Source organism: Eupeodes corollae, chromosome 2 (genome assembly GCF_945859685.1).
Source record: "Eupeodes corollae chromosome 2, idEupCoro1.1, whole genome shotgun sequence".
NCBI lineage: Eukaryota > Metazoa > Arthropoda > Insecta > Diptera > Syrphidae > Eupeodes > Eupeodes corollae.
In genome coordinates, this window is record NC_079148.1 from 133,007,128 (window position 1) to 133,021,858 (window position 14,731).

Sequence of the window (14,731 nt, forward strand, 5' to 3'; positions counted from 1 at the left end):
TACCTATGTATGTACGACTATATAGGCAAAGCTAACAAACAACGAACCGTTTGATTAGACAAATAATAATCTACGGACTTTATTTAAGTTTTTTATTGACATTTCAGTTGGGCTTGTCAGAATGGTTGAAACGTACGTTGACTTTTAAAAGCATTGCTCGCGTCGTCGTCGTCTGTATCTACGTATGTACGTACACGTTACGAGTGAGTATATAGTGTAATGTCGGTTTGATTGTTTTTACAGAGTTATATTTATTATATTGACAATTCGGTGAGGGAGTTAAAAATTTACAATGTCTACGAAGGTAAAGTAATACAGTCAGGGTCAGCAGAATTCAGTGATGTGATTTTTGTTTTATTTTGTTGTTGTCAACCAAAAGTGTTTGACAAATGTTTGACAATCGATATAATATTTTTGTTGTTGTTTTTGTCTTAAAATTAAAAACAATGAACAGTGAGGTGACATTTTAGCTGCAAGTGGCTAAATAAATAATTCACGGTCATTAAATGTCGGCATATGTACTCGGAGTAGGTAGGTAGGGTACACATTAGGTAGGTACATATAATATACCGACTGAATATTTTGTTGGATGCGGAATTATTTGTCAAACTATTTAGCAATTGAACACGATGTGGTATTTTTTTTTAACAGCTATGAACTTTGGGCTAAAAATAGGTAACTAATGGTGATCGCACACGTTAACAGCAGACTTTTAGTCTTTAGTAGGTTTGATTTTAGTTTTAATTCGAAAAGTAATTACAACATCACTGTCACCGATAAGTGTGATTTGTTTGCATAGATACTTTTTCGTGGGTAATACCGGGCTTGGAGAGGTTTCAATCAATAAAACCCAAGTCCAATTTTGTTGGAACATAAATTATAGGTTCAAGGGAATGAGTAGCAAAATTTCGCAGTTATATTTTGGGGTTGAATTTAAAATAAATGTATTTAATATTTTGTAAAATAGAACAATTGTCTAAGCTTTTCCAAAAATGAATGTCGTTTAAATTCGGAAGATTGATGCAAGATCGAGAATAAAGCAAGCTTGTGCACTCAATTCAACTCTATTCACTGAAGAGTTTATTTGTTTGAAAAATTCAGCTAGTAGAATACACAACAATCGAAACACTAGTGGCAGGATTCGAATAATCAGGCTTTATAAAAACTCTTATTTTTAATAAGGCTATTTTGCTCTTAGAGTATAGGTACGTTCCAGTCCTTACAGTTGATGATTAATAGGCTTGTGGTGAACTTTACGAAATAAAACAGTCCAAGAGGTTAGACGCGCAAAAGTACAATTCTACTCTAACCGTTTATATTTAAGATCCGATGATCAGAAACTATGGAACAACCTATGCCCAGCTAGAAATAGGTAAACAAGGAAATAATTTTCCAGCAGCTTTGAATATAAATGAGCTAAACTAAAGGTAAATGAGCTTTATTAACTCCAAGAGATCATGTATCTCTCAATACCATACCACCAAGTCCTACAGACGCTTTGTTCAGTTTTGATTGTGTGAACGCCTTAGACATAGTTGAAAATTGCAGAAGTATAAAGTCCAATGCCACTGGTGCCGATGATTTGAATCCAATTTGTATTAAAGGTATTCTTCCATTGCTACTACCCTACTTAACACATGTAATAAATACAATCCTTATTACTAGCATTTTCCCGCATCAATGGAAAAAAAAAGCAAAAATAATTCCTATCCCCAAAAACTCTCTGTGTAATGAATTTAAACCGATTTCAATACTTCTTTTTCTATCTAAAGTCTGTAAAGCAGCTTCATCTGTCGCAACAACCTTTTAGTCGATGTGCAATCGGGGCTTCGTTCACACAATAGCTGTATTAGGACACTAACTAAAATAATCGAAGACATAAGGACTTACCTCGATATTGATAAAGTAACTTTTTAAGTCCTACTAGACTTTTCAAAAGCATTCGACATGGTGAATCACTCGATACTTGTAAATAAACTGCGTCACAGATTCAAATCATCTTCAAAAGCTATTAAACTGTTTTCTTCTTTTCATCCTTTTTGAAAGCAAACTGTTTTCTTAAAATGAAAATCTCTCCAATTTTGTTTCGATTAAACAAGGAGTTCCCCAAGGATCAATTTTATCTCCCCTTCTATTTTCATTATATGTGAATGAAATCGGTTTCATTATAAATGAAGTATCAAAACATTTTTATGCCGATGACATTCAAATTTACAAAAGCTGTCCCTTAGATTTAATTAACGACTGCGCTTTCACCCTGGATTAAGAACTAGAAAAGATATCCTACTGGGCGTCGTGCAATGGTTTGGTTCTCAATGCAAGCAAATGCAAATGCTTGGTTATGTCAAGAAAAGAATTAGACTTAATATACTTTCCTTCCATGTTTCTAAAATAGAACCCATTAGAATTCGTAAATTCGAGTAAAAATCTTCAAATGATCATGGAACGTTGTGGACCACCCAAAACATTACTCCATTTAAAACCAGACTAATGCTAGCAAGGACTCTAGTTATACCTGTTCTAACTTATGGATGCGAATTTCTTTTTTACAACTGCGATTCCATCAGCAAAAATAAACTAAACATAGCCTTTAATAGTATCATTCGATACATCTTTGGATTAAGAAGGTACGACCATGTTTCACATTTTCAAGAGATTCTCCTTAATATGCCTCTAAATGACTTCATGAAGCTTTGAACATTGATCCTGTTTTTTAAAATCTTGAAAATACGTCCACAAGCCTATTTCTTTGAAAAAATCAGAATGTCAACATCAAACAGATCGCCATCAGTAACTTTTCCACGCTTTTCGTGTTTGACTTCGGAAAGGCAATTTTTCATCGTTACATGTCGCCTCTGGAACTCACTTCCCACTCATATGCGGGATATAAGTGATATCTAATAAAAGTAACTAACTCAACTTGACTTATCATCTCTTCTTAACTCTAACTTTCTTTTTTTCAAAGATCTTGGAAAAACATTTCTCTCTGAGAAATTAAAAAACTCGAAAAAATGCTATTAACGCCCGGTGGAATACTTCAACATTTTTATAGCACAAAATTTCGCGTTTTCGATGCAGTGTTGAAAACTAAGATCTTAAGGCAACCTAGCCTGAGATCCAATTAGCGCTGAAGTGCGCCGTTTTGATACCAAAAGCTCGTTTGACCTTTGATTAAAAGGGATAGATTTATAGAGAAGCTTCATAGCGATTATGTTAGAGCCATTTTGTCGCATTGAGAAAAAAGATTAGGTCTCTAATCTTTGTCTCAGATAGCTCATCAAGTCTTTGAAAGAATGCTTTTTCAAAGTGTCTCATTCTAGTGTTTGAAAAAGCAGGACATTTGCAGAGGAAATGGATTATCGTTTCACTTTCTCTTTGGTCACTACAGCTACGGCAAAAGGTGTTGTAGGAGATACCCAACTTCTCCGCATGAACTCCTATAGGCCAATGTCCGGTACAAACCGCATTAATTCTGGCTATGCCTTGCCTTGGCCTGCATAGGAGATCGTTTGTACGGGTTTTATTATAGGTGGGCAATATCTTCCTAGATATAAACTCCGCACTCCATCTTTGAGCCGTCAGTAAAGATGGTTGTGTCGAAACCTATTGACACGATGTCATCCTCCCAATCTTCTCTGGCTGTTAAAATAACCTTAAGACCCTTACTTAGGCTCAAAGTATTAATGCAGTAGTCAGTGTCTACCGAGATAATATCTGAGGGAATCAATTTCGTTGTGTTGCTGTGACCATAAGGTTTTGACAACCAGCTGTTTGATTCCTTCAGCTTAATTGCGTTGCAGGAAACTATGTATTTAATAAAAAGATCGATTGGTAGAAGATCCAAAATAACGTTTAAGGCGTCCGTTGGGCAAGTGCGCCCTAGGCTTTGCTAAGAGCAGGCCACCACACAAAGGAACCATAATTTAAGATTGGACGTATTACGGCTGTGTACGTCCATAAAATCATTTTCGACTGAAGTCCCCACTTTTTGCCAAAAGTTTTGCTGCAGGCGTAGAAGGCAACACAGGCCTTTACTACCCATATAGTATCCCCGCTATTGTTTTGAAAAGGTGTTCTTCAATGCGGGTAAAACCACTACGTAAGCATTTCCAACTTTTCTCCTCTAAAGGTCTCTTTACGAATGGATTTAAAACAGTATTTGTCCATTGTGTCCCTAAAAAAAGGCGAATTTTCCTACTCTTTGTCCAAATGCACTTTTCCCTTTCATCCAAAAACATGGAAACACTGAAGAACAAAAGCTTTTTAATGACCGCCAAACGGCTTGCGTGGCAATAGGTCCAATGGTCATTTCATTGTTTATCTTACCGATATTTGCATCGTCGCTTTTGAGAAAGTAAGACTGTTGCACTATTTCCAAGGCAAGAGTTAGAAATTGGACGAATGCAAATGTGATATCCATATAATAAACGCTGTTGTGCCGCAGGGCTGAGTTTTGTCTCCTACACTCTTTCTCATTTTTAAAATTGACCTTTTGTTTGCAATTTTAACCAAATTTATTGCTTTTAATATTCCGTTTTAAATTCTCAACCTTGTCCTTCAGATGTGGACTATCAAGGGCAGCATACGATAAACTTATTAAATTCTGATCTTGACCAATGGGGAATGAAAAACCGTGTGGAATTGAATGCTTCTAAAGCTTAATGCTATCTACCGTGCGTGCGTGGCAAAAGCGTAACCCTCCCCCAATGCCACTATCAATGGATGGTAATTACATCGAGAAGACTGACCACATTTCAGTTCTAGTTATGTGCATCACAAAATATCTTTTTCATAGGGAGTTTTTTCACTCCTCCTGACCTGGCTATAATTTAAAAGGTTTTTATTTGTCCGAAACTCGGCTATAATAAATACTCATATAGGGATTGGTGCCCCAATAAAGTACTTAAGTTTTTTTGACTGAATTAAAAAAAGAGCTCTAAAAATAAAAGGCTATCGTTCTCTTATTGAGATATTTGTTGATATTCAATATCTCCGCAAGTTCTCATGTCTATTATTGTCGATATTTTTATAAACAATAGCCAGTTGCTTTCTGTAGTTAAATATACCTTTGATCTCAATTAAAGATGTTCTGTTAAGTATAGATATTCTTTATTTAGCCACACTTCACGAATGTGGATTGTTTTACCAGGCTTAAAATTTCAGACATTCAAAACGAAAGTGTTTAAGTAAGTCCTTTTTTAACCTTTCGTTATATCATTATAAGGGTGTTTATAATTTCTTGAGTATATTCTCAATATATAAAAAAAGAAGACACACGCTTGGCACTGTTGCTCTTTCAAATAACGAAGTCTTAAAATTTCCTACAAGATAGCAATGTTTTAAAGTTAGTTGCGTATTGTAAGTAAGCACTCAAATATCGTTAGAAAATATTGAATGAAACATACTAACTTTAAACTGTTACTTTTTATTAACCACTTGGATTAAAGCAATCTATCATCCCCGTCCATTATTTCTGTTGTTTCCATTATTTTTTTTTTTTAAATCATGATGCACCTGTTAATTTCCTGTTCTTTTACCTTTGACAATTTTCAAAGCATCCCCATTATATACAAAGATAAGGTAGTTTTTGTTTCGAATGAAATAGTGATCTACACTTTGATTTAAGATTTTCACTCGAGTGAACATATACAAATTAAATTTATAGTAAAGAACCTGTTTGAAAAAGTCCCCATCCCCCCAATTAAATAAATAGCTCTCAATAAATTATAACTCACCTGCGCCTCGAGCAGAAGACTTTTAATTGTATAAAAAAATATACTTTTTTTCTGCAAAGGATACATTTTCCATTTTTTCCTCATTTGCTGTTGTTTTTTGCATCATGATGCATGCATTTTATTGCGATTATAACAGTGTGAAAATTTCGATCACTCTTTATTATAATTATTGGCTATAAATTTTATAGATCTTTTACACTGAATTCATTTAGCTTCTATATTGATATTGCATTAATATATTTTATATAAATACTTATATGTGAAATTAATATATTTACATAAAGATATTGATTCAATAGCAGACAAGAAATTATAATAACCAAGAACTTCGAGTTAATTTTTATTAAGACATTGTTTGGTTGAGAGGCTTACAGCGATTTAGTTATGTATTTTTATATTTAATTTAATTTTGTTGTTTTTGTTTTTATTTTAAACTCGTTTACCTACTCTATGGCTACCAACTTGAATAAATTACAAGAAACTTGTTGTAAACTGATTATTATAATTATATTATTTTTTTCCTCATTTTTTTTTTGTAAATTTGTATTTTCAAGTTAAGTTCCAGTATAAATGGTATGTTAATTGAATTACATAAATCAATTTAACTCGCTTTTATAATGCATCATTTTATTATTTATATACTTGTGTATGTAAGAATCTCTGTACATAACTTAAGGTAAACATACTTAGATGTAATGTAATGAATTTAAGCACGGCGATTATTTCAGGTATTTTAATATATTTCCTTCAAAAATAAAGAATCAATGTCAAACTCGATAAGTTCTATTTAGTAAGTAAAATCAAGGTTAAACTAGACACTTAATTAAGGAACAAACAGAGTTATATCTCTTGGTGAAATAGTTTGCAACTGCCGCTAGAAATAGACAAGAAACTGCAAAAGATTAAATGTTATCAAAAAAAGTACGTGTACACCCTTTTATTTGTCGTTCTAAAAGACAATAAAGGTTCTGAAATTCATTTTCATTTTAAGAATACAAATATTACTAGACCAAAATAATCAAGTTCCACAAGTAATTAGTTCATAGAGTCCAATGCAAAAAATTGTATACATATATGTATGAGGCATTACAATAAGAGGTTTCATTTAGGCATTAAAGAAAAAATAACAATTGTTTTTATTTGAAAGAAATCACTGGAAGTTTATTTTATTGTAAAAGGAGTTTGAATCATCTGATTGAAAATTAAAGATCGAAAACATTTATACCCTCCAATTCCGGCCAAGAAACATAATTTATCAAGTAACAGTCACGTTAGTGACATTTTGCTAAAAGTAGATTCCAATCGCACTGTCATGCCAAAACAACACAGCAAACAGTAACACGTTAAGGCATATCAAAAACAATTTTTTGTTTTTTTGAGCCCTTAATGGGATTTATATCTGAAGATGATTTTTAAAATTGGGATGTAGTTCAAGGACTCAATTAGTAATGACAAGAAATTGCTGGTGATCGACTTTCTTGAGTTCTCCAGCAAACCGATCTTTAAAAGAAGTATTAATTTGAACTACTTTGAAATGAAACTTGTTGAATGATTAATTCCAAATAGCTTTTACGATATTGTTATTCAATATTATAAATGCAGGGTGGTTAAATTTTTAGGGCCGATGTTTATTTTAAATGAAACGCAAGTTATTTAAGATATAATTGATATTCCTTTTTATTATGAAAAAATTAGTATGGTCAATAATGTATAGAATAAAACATTTGCCAAATGGGCGTCGTAACCTTAGCAGCACATCTCCATCCGATGGTTAAAAATGTTCGATGATTTTGAGTCATAGTTGAGGTTCTATGCCATTAAGGTACCGAATTATGTCATCTTTTAGCTTTTAAATTGTCGCTGACTTATTGACGTACATCAGTTTTTAAAATAATCCCAAATGAAGAAGTCCAACGGTGTCAAATTGAACATGGCCATTAAATTTTTGCCCAAAAGTGCCATTGTTTTTTTAGATGTTGGGCAAGTGGCACCGTCCTGTTAAAACACGTATCGTCCATATCCAAGTCTTTGAATGCGGTTCATAAAAAGTTCATTATCATCTCAAGATATAGCGCACACGATTTACAGTAACTGCCTGACAAGCCTAATTTTGGAAAAAAATACGACCCGATGATGCCGCCAACCCATGAACCCCACCAAACAGTCAGTCTTTGTAGCCACATTGGTTTTTAGAAAACCACTCATTCATGCAAATACTACAATTCTGATTATTGACGACTCCACTGAGGTGAAAATGTGCCTCATCACTTGAGATGATTTTATTCGAAAATTGATCATCCACTGTTGCCAATTCTTTCCACCAGCCTGACAATTGACAGAGCTTGAAATTGTCAAGAGGCTTAGTTCTAGAGCCAATTGCACCTTGTAGGCGTTTAAATACAAGTAATTATGCAAGTCCTTAGAGCAGGTGTTCAATTATAATGATCCTCATAACTGCTGTGAAAATGCTATATAGAGATAATTGTTTTAATAACTTTCAATTAGTTACTCCATTTATTTTCTGGGAGTTTTAAACAGCTGTTAATTTTACTCCACATTTTAGTGGAGCAGCTAATTCAAAACAATTATTGAAGGATACGCTTTGGCGAAAAATCAAAAGAAGCAAGCTAAAAGAGTTGGAGGATAAAGTAGGTACAATTAAAGGACGAAATGCCAATTAATAATAACATTTTGATTAAAGTTAACTCTTCAGTTATTTTCGATTTTTCGCTTCTTCTTTTTCTTCTTTTTGGGTTTGGATGCACTTGGTTCTTCTCCTGCTCCTTCTTCCATTCTTTCTTCTTTTTTAACTGAAACATTATTCTCAGGTTCAGCCTTAATTTCTGAACGTTTCCTTTTCTTCACACCCAAAGTACTATCAGCTTCCATCTGGTAATTGAGCACTTCACTTTTAACTTGATACTTTTCAAACTTAGCTTTAGCTTTACCAGTTTCTGATAATTTGCATAAGTTTCCTTCTTCCAAAACTCTCAAACGAGCTTCAAGTTAAAATTTGTGTGCAACACCAGTTACACCAGTTTCAAATGTTGTCTCCTTACCAAAAGCATCGATTCTGGTTGCCAAGGAAGCCTTCCCTGCCAAAAATCTCGACATTTTACCCTTGTTCTTCAAGCTGGCTTGGCTAACTAACTGAGCATGGAAAATTAGGCCTCATTTTGGAGTATCGTTCTTAGTTTTAAGAGCTCTGAAAAGAGCCTTTTCAGCTCCCAATATTTGCAATGTTGATGAGGGATGCTTGGCTAAGTTGATTAACGAACCAGGATGCCGCCATCCAACAGTTTCAGAAACAAGAACTGTAAAATTGGGTGCACTTGCCATCATGAACGTCTTTAGGTAATCACACAAGTGCGTTCTGCAGGAAGTTATTGAAATAATGTTATCGCAAAGAGCTTGAGAATTTCTTCTTCAGAAATTTCGGTTCCCATTGAAATTTCTGCAGCTTATTTTACACTTTCTTCAATGTCCTCAGAAAAAATATCAGATAAATCTGTTTTGGACATGTTCTCTCTAGTTCCTACCAGTTTAATTCTTTTCACAAAAGACACATTATCGGTGATAATCTTTCCAAGTTCAGGGAAATGCCAACCATACCATTCTCTGGCTCTCATTACATAATTATTCAGCTCCTTGTCTAAATCATAGTATCGATCTTATCCGGGGAGAATTTAAGCTTATATCTTGAGAGGGAATGAGCCAAACCCAAGGCCATAGCAGTCATTTCTTTTTTGGGTAAACCACTTAGCAGACTATCAGATTGATTTCTGATGCAACGTATGAGCTCCTGAACACCGGTATTTTACACACATTACACAGCAAACTTTTCTTTAATAGCATTGCCAAGTTTTGCATCAGCAAGCATAAGAGATTGTTGAACATCTTCACCAAACGGTAGGATTATATATATTTTAATTTTATGAATTCTTAATTTAATTTAAAAATAATATATTTATCTTCTTTTAAAATTCCATCCGACTCGCGTGGTGTCCATCGGTATATATATTTTTTTATATTGTGCGCGAACTAAAGAGGTTATGAATTCCCTTATAATGATTAAAAACAGTGCTAGCAATTTAAAAAGGAGGATAAGATTAGAAAGGAGAAAAAGATGTAGATTGGTTTTGAATGTCTACACATTGTAATAAGTTGGAAATTTTGAGCCTGGTAAAGAAAGAATCTCAGTACTTAGCAGTACGTCCGAAATTGAGCTCGAGGGTAAACTGATGGGCATTCCTAGCAGTACGGGTATTACGGTTGAATTGTTTGAGGGAACTTATGCAACTGGCTGTTTCAATAGAATATTGTTTATAAAAATAACGATAAAACAATGACAAGGATAATACATTGCGGCGGTGTTCAAGAGAAGCAAATGTCTCGGTAAGCAAACGATCTCCAATCGTTTTAAGAGATCTTTTTTTTCAAATTCTATCCAGAAGAGTCAAGTACGTTATTGGAGAGTTATACTCAAGTTTTGGTTGAATAAAAGCTTTGCAAAGCAAAGCCAGATCAGAAGAAGTAAAAAACTTCTTGCATCGTCGGAAAAAACCTAAACACTTAGCAGCGTTTTTGGCAATGTCAAATATGTGATCACTCCACAACAAGTGGTTTATGATACACATTCTTAGGACTGATAGTTCTTCAGCCTCCTCGATGCAAGTACCACTGTTAAAATGTGGTATTGGGGAGGGTTACGCTTTTGCGACAGTAGACAGTATTGAATTTTCGAAGCATTAGATTCTTCACGAATTCTTGAACAATGCTGTCAAGATCAAAATTTTGTTACAAACTTTACAGAAATAAGTAAATAGAATGTAACGACTTACAATACTGCCATCTTATATAGTTATGTCAATAATGTCCTTGAAATCTCTTTAAAACAAAGATGCAAGGCTTTCCTTCTTTTTGGAATCTAAAAATGGGAGAAAAAATGTTTCAAGACATACATTTTTCTGTAAGTCATATGTCAAAGTTGTATATTTGATGTTTTATTTTTCTCAATTCTATTCCATTCTTGAAAGAGATGAAGCTTAAAATCAAGTGTATAACAATCAAGCTTCAAAACTCAAGTCCAAATGGCTATAAAAAGTCGTCCCTTACTTCTTATCTCACTGTAAATTAGCAAAATAATAATAATAAAACAAATACTAATTCCACTTTACCATCAATTCCTTATCATATTCAAATGTCATTGACGGACAAAAATATCTTAACTCAAAACGTCCATGACCATGTGGGTCTGCAATATCTATCTTTAAAAAACAACACATAAGCAAAATCATTTTCCCATTCGGCCTTGGTTTTGTTTGGTTTGCTCAGAGAATTTATAAAGTTTTTTATCCCACACACAATTAGCCACCAATTTGCACACCAACATCATCTAACTGCACAAAAATATACGAGCAGGTATAGTATCTAGATACTCTTGGAAATGGCATACTCCTATACATTGACTTATAGACTTATAACAAGCATATTTCCTTTTATTTATGTTTTTTTATTAGATAATCATTTCATTACCTGAACGAACTTGAGGTTTGTGCACCTCTCGATCGACGGTGGTGTTGCAGTACGCTGCACTGCACTACATTGCCCGATATTCAATAGAGAGTTTTCGTCAAAAATATCTATTGGCTCATTATAGGTACTGCCTAGCTATAACTCTGGACTACCTTGGCTCTGAAAAATAAATTTAAAAAAAAGTCCAGCTTAAGATTAAAAACCAGCGACGACCGACGACGACTGGTCGGTCGATCAAGAGTGGCTTAAAAGAAAAACTGCACCTGAACTTCAACTATATGCACGATACATGTTGTATGTAAGTTGCAAGTCTTTGATAGATAATGCACCCATATAGAAACACCGTTGCATGATGATGATGATGCAGGGTAAATCTGAGATATTAAGATACATTTTTCTGATGCCACTGCCTCTGGATCTAAATGTATGTATAGTCTGAGCTTGAGTCTGAGTATCTACTTGCAGCATGTGCGGGTGTTATGGTGCAAAAAAACTAAAAAGCATATCAAGGAATAGCCGCTGGTTGGCGCGCCGTCGTCGTCGTTTCTCACTCGTCCCACGTCGTCTTCTTCCCCATCATCATCATCATCATCATTGTAGCTCCGCGTCGCACCACAGGTAGTGGCCTAATGAGGTGATGTGCTTTTGCATTGCAACAACTCCATGGCACGCTATATTCAGTGTGTTAATTAAAAGTGAAAAAAAGTTTGAAAAAAAAAATATTATTTTTATTGTTAACACGAACATTTTCAGAAGGAAAACAAAAACTGCAACTGAATTGAAAAAATAAAGTTGGAACGAAAAAACTGCAATCACGGTTGGCGCGGAACGCTTTTTTCTGACCAATTCCACGCTGGGTATTTCTATCCTCTACCTACCTGTACGTTTATATTATCATCTTCGACTTTAATTATTTCATTAGACTGCGCGGGATTGACTGACTTGAGTTTTCACTAACTTTTTTTTTGTTCTTCATTTAATTTTTCTCAGGCGAATGAGGGTTTGACTTAAAGGCTCACTCGAATATAATGTTTTTAGTTGATGTGAATTTTGAAGAAAAAAGGGGAAGCCTAAACATTCAACTGCAATAACAACTCCGTATAATTTATATAATCAGTAATATTTTCTTATTTGATTTATTCACTGACAAATGCGTTGCGCTTTCAAAAGTTTCACACGCGTGTGTCTCGATGTGAAGATATGAACACTGCGCGATGATGATGAAGATGATGATTCCTTTGTTTTGATTGCACGCATTGCGCGCATCCCGCAATACTCGAGTATATATTGAAGATGAAGTGAATGGAATTAAGTTGCAATTGGTGTTTAACACGAAATGAGAATTGTTTGCAAACAAAATGGCTGATGTATGAGATGTAATAAGGTGTAGAAGGTGCATTCAATTGGGAGGTCTTAATTAGCCATTTTCATTGGGAGACAGATAAGAAAGATGAAAAGTAAAGGTCTAAAGAGACCACCTTCTGGAACTTCTTCTAATACTCGATTACACTGAGTTACAAAAAAAAAAATGGCGCATCCATACTTAATGATGTGTTGTACGTATTTTGATATTATTATACAGCTTAATTTTTGCAGAGATAAGGTGATTCGAAGCCTTCGAGGTGGTTACCAAACATCGGTTGAAGTGTCGCACAGACTTCAATCAGTGAGAGGGATCACTTGGAATGCTTAAATTAAGAGTGAGCTGGTCGTATTCGAAGACTCACGATACACCACGAGCGAAAAAAATTAACTCCCCTTCAGCAAGATTGAACCGACTAGGGTATAGTTCTCTTTCTAGGTGAAGTGTGGACAAAATCAGGTGGAAGATACAATTAGACAACTGTCTCCCAGCGGGAGGTTACGTCATTCATGGTGTGGACAGGAATTTTCGGGCACGGAATAATTGGGCAGTGCATAGTGGAATGATCATTGAACTTCAATTAGTACATCACCAACATTTGGAAAGAATGTGTAGTTCCTTTCGCACCATTTATTGGTAAAAATTTCTTGCTGATTCAAGACAATGCGAGACCTCACGTTTCCGAAGTACATTACGGAGAACTTGGAAGAAGTAGAAATCGATGTGATAGCTTGGCCTGCCATGATCCTGGACATGAATTCCATTGAAAATAATTGTGATATGCTGGAAAAAATGATAAAGAAGCGCCCTGCCCTTCCCGAGACACTAAATGAGCTGAGATCTGGTCAGATTGAGGAGTAGGTAAGGTTAGGTTATAGTGACTGTCCAAGATTTAAACGGACACACTTAAGCCAGTTTAATGGCCCATTGTGATACCACATGAATCTTGAGGCTTCCTCCTAAGCTCAATGGAACCAGCTTGAGTCCCTTACGAAACGTGAGAGGCTGATTATACCTATATGATTTAGATCGTTTAGATCATTAAAGAAGAATTCTGCTAGGTATTTCTTGCGTTTTCGAGCTAGAGCAGGGCATGTGCAGAGAAGATGAAGAACCGTTTCTTCCTCTTCCTCGTCTATACAGCTTCTGCAAAAGTCATTTGAGAATACGCCTAGTCTCGTGGCGTGCTTTCCTATTAGACAGTGTCCGGTTATGACACCTATTATCGAGCTTATATGCGATCTGTTTAGAGAGAGCAAGCACCTTGAACGTTTTAAATCCAGTGTTGGCCAGATGTTTTTTGTGGCTTGACACGTGGATTGAGGAGTAATTCGGACGAAGTTTTAATAGATGTTAGGGGAGACAATACTCACTTCTCACTGAAAAAAAACTCATTTAATTAATGTTTTATTTAAAAGTTCTTCGCATTAGTTTATTTTGTACATAAATTAATAATAGTAAATGTTAATAAACAATACTGAATTAAAAAAAGTCTTATTTTTGAAATTATTGCGAAATTTCAAGGTGCGCCACTTTTCTAGTAACTCAAAGTATCATATGTCCAAAAATAAATGAGATGGTGCAACAGTCCGTTGAGAACTAGGGCCTAGTGATTTAATACTCTCAACCAATCCTGTGTGCGAGGAATTTTGTCAGTGATGAAGGGGACCTACAGTTTTATGGCAAATCCTGAATTCTAATTTTAGAAAGGACTTTTCGTGACAAGAATTACTCGTGGAAGATTTGCCAATATCTCGCAAGAACCAGAACCCATGAAAAAAAAACTTGACATAGCATAGGCAGGGATTGAATCAAAGACCTCAGGCATGACAGTCCGACGCACTGACTATCACGCGAAAGTGACAGCTGTCAAGTGATTTATTTTTAGTTTAGCTTAGCATTTTAAGAATTAAAGTCACAAGATCACCTAGAAAGGTGGAAATTCTGTAAATGGGCTTAAAACATGATTGCCGTTGATCATAACTTTCATAAACGAGTTATGTTTAGTGATGTAAGTTAATTTCGATTAAATGGATTCTTCAATGAACAAAATAACATAACGCCATTTTATTGTAATCGACATTTTCAATAAAAAAGA

The 14,731-nt window shown here is 34.7% G+C and overlaps 1 pseudogene; it reads right to left on the reverse strand.

Annotated features, from left to right (window-relative positions):
* Nucleotides 1-8,419: 8,419 nt before the first annotated feature.
* Nucleotides 8,420-9,642, reverse strand: LOC129945245 (nucleolar protein 58-like; annotated as a pseudogene).
* Between the last annotated feature and the right edge of the window lie 5,089 nt (nt 9,643-14,731).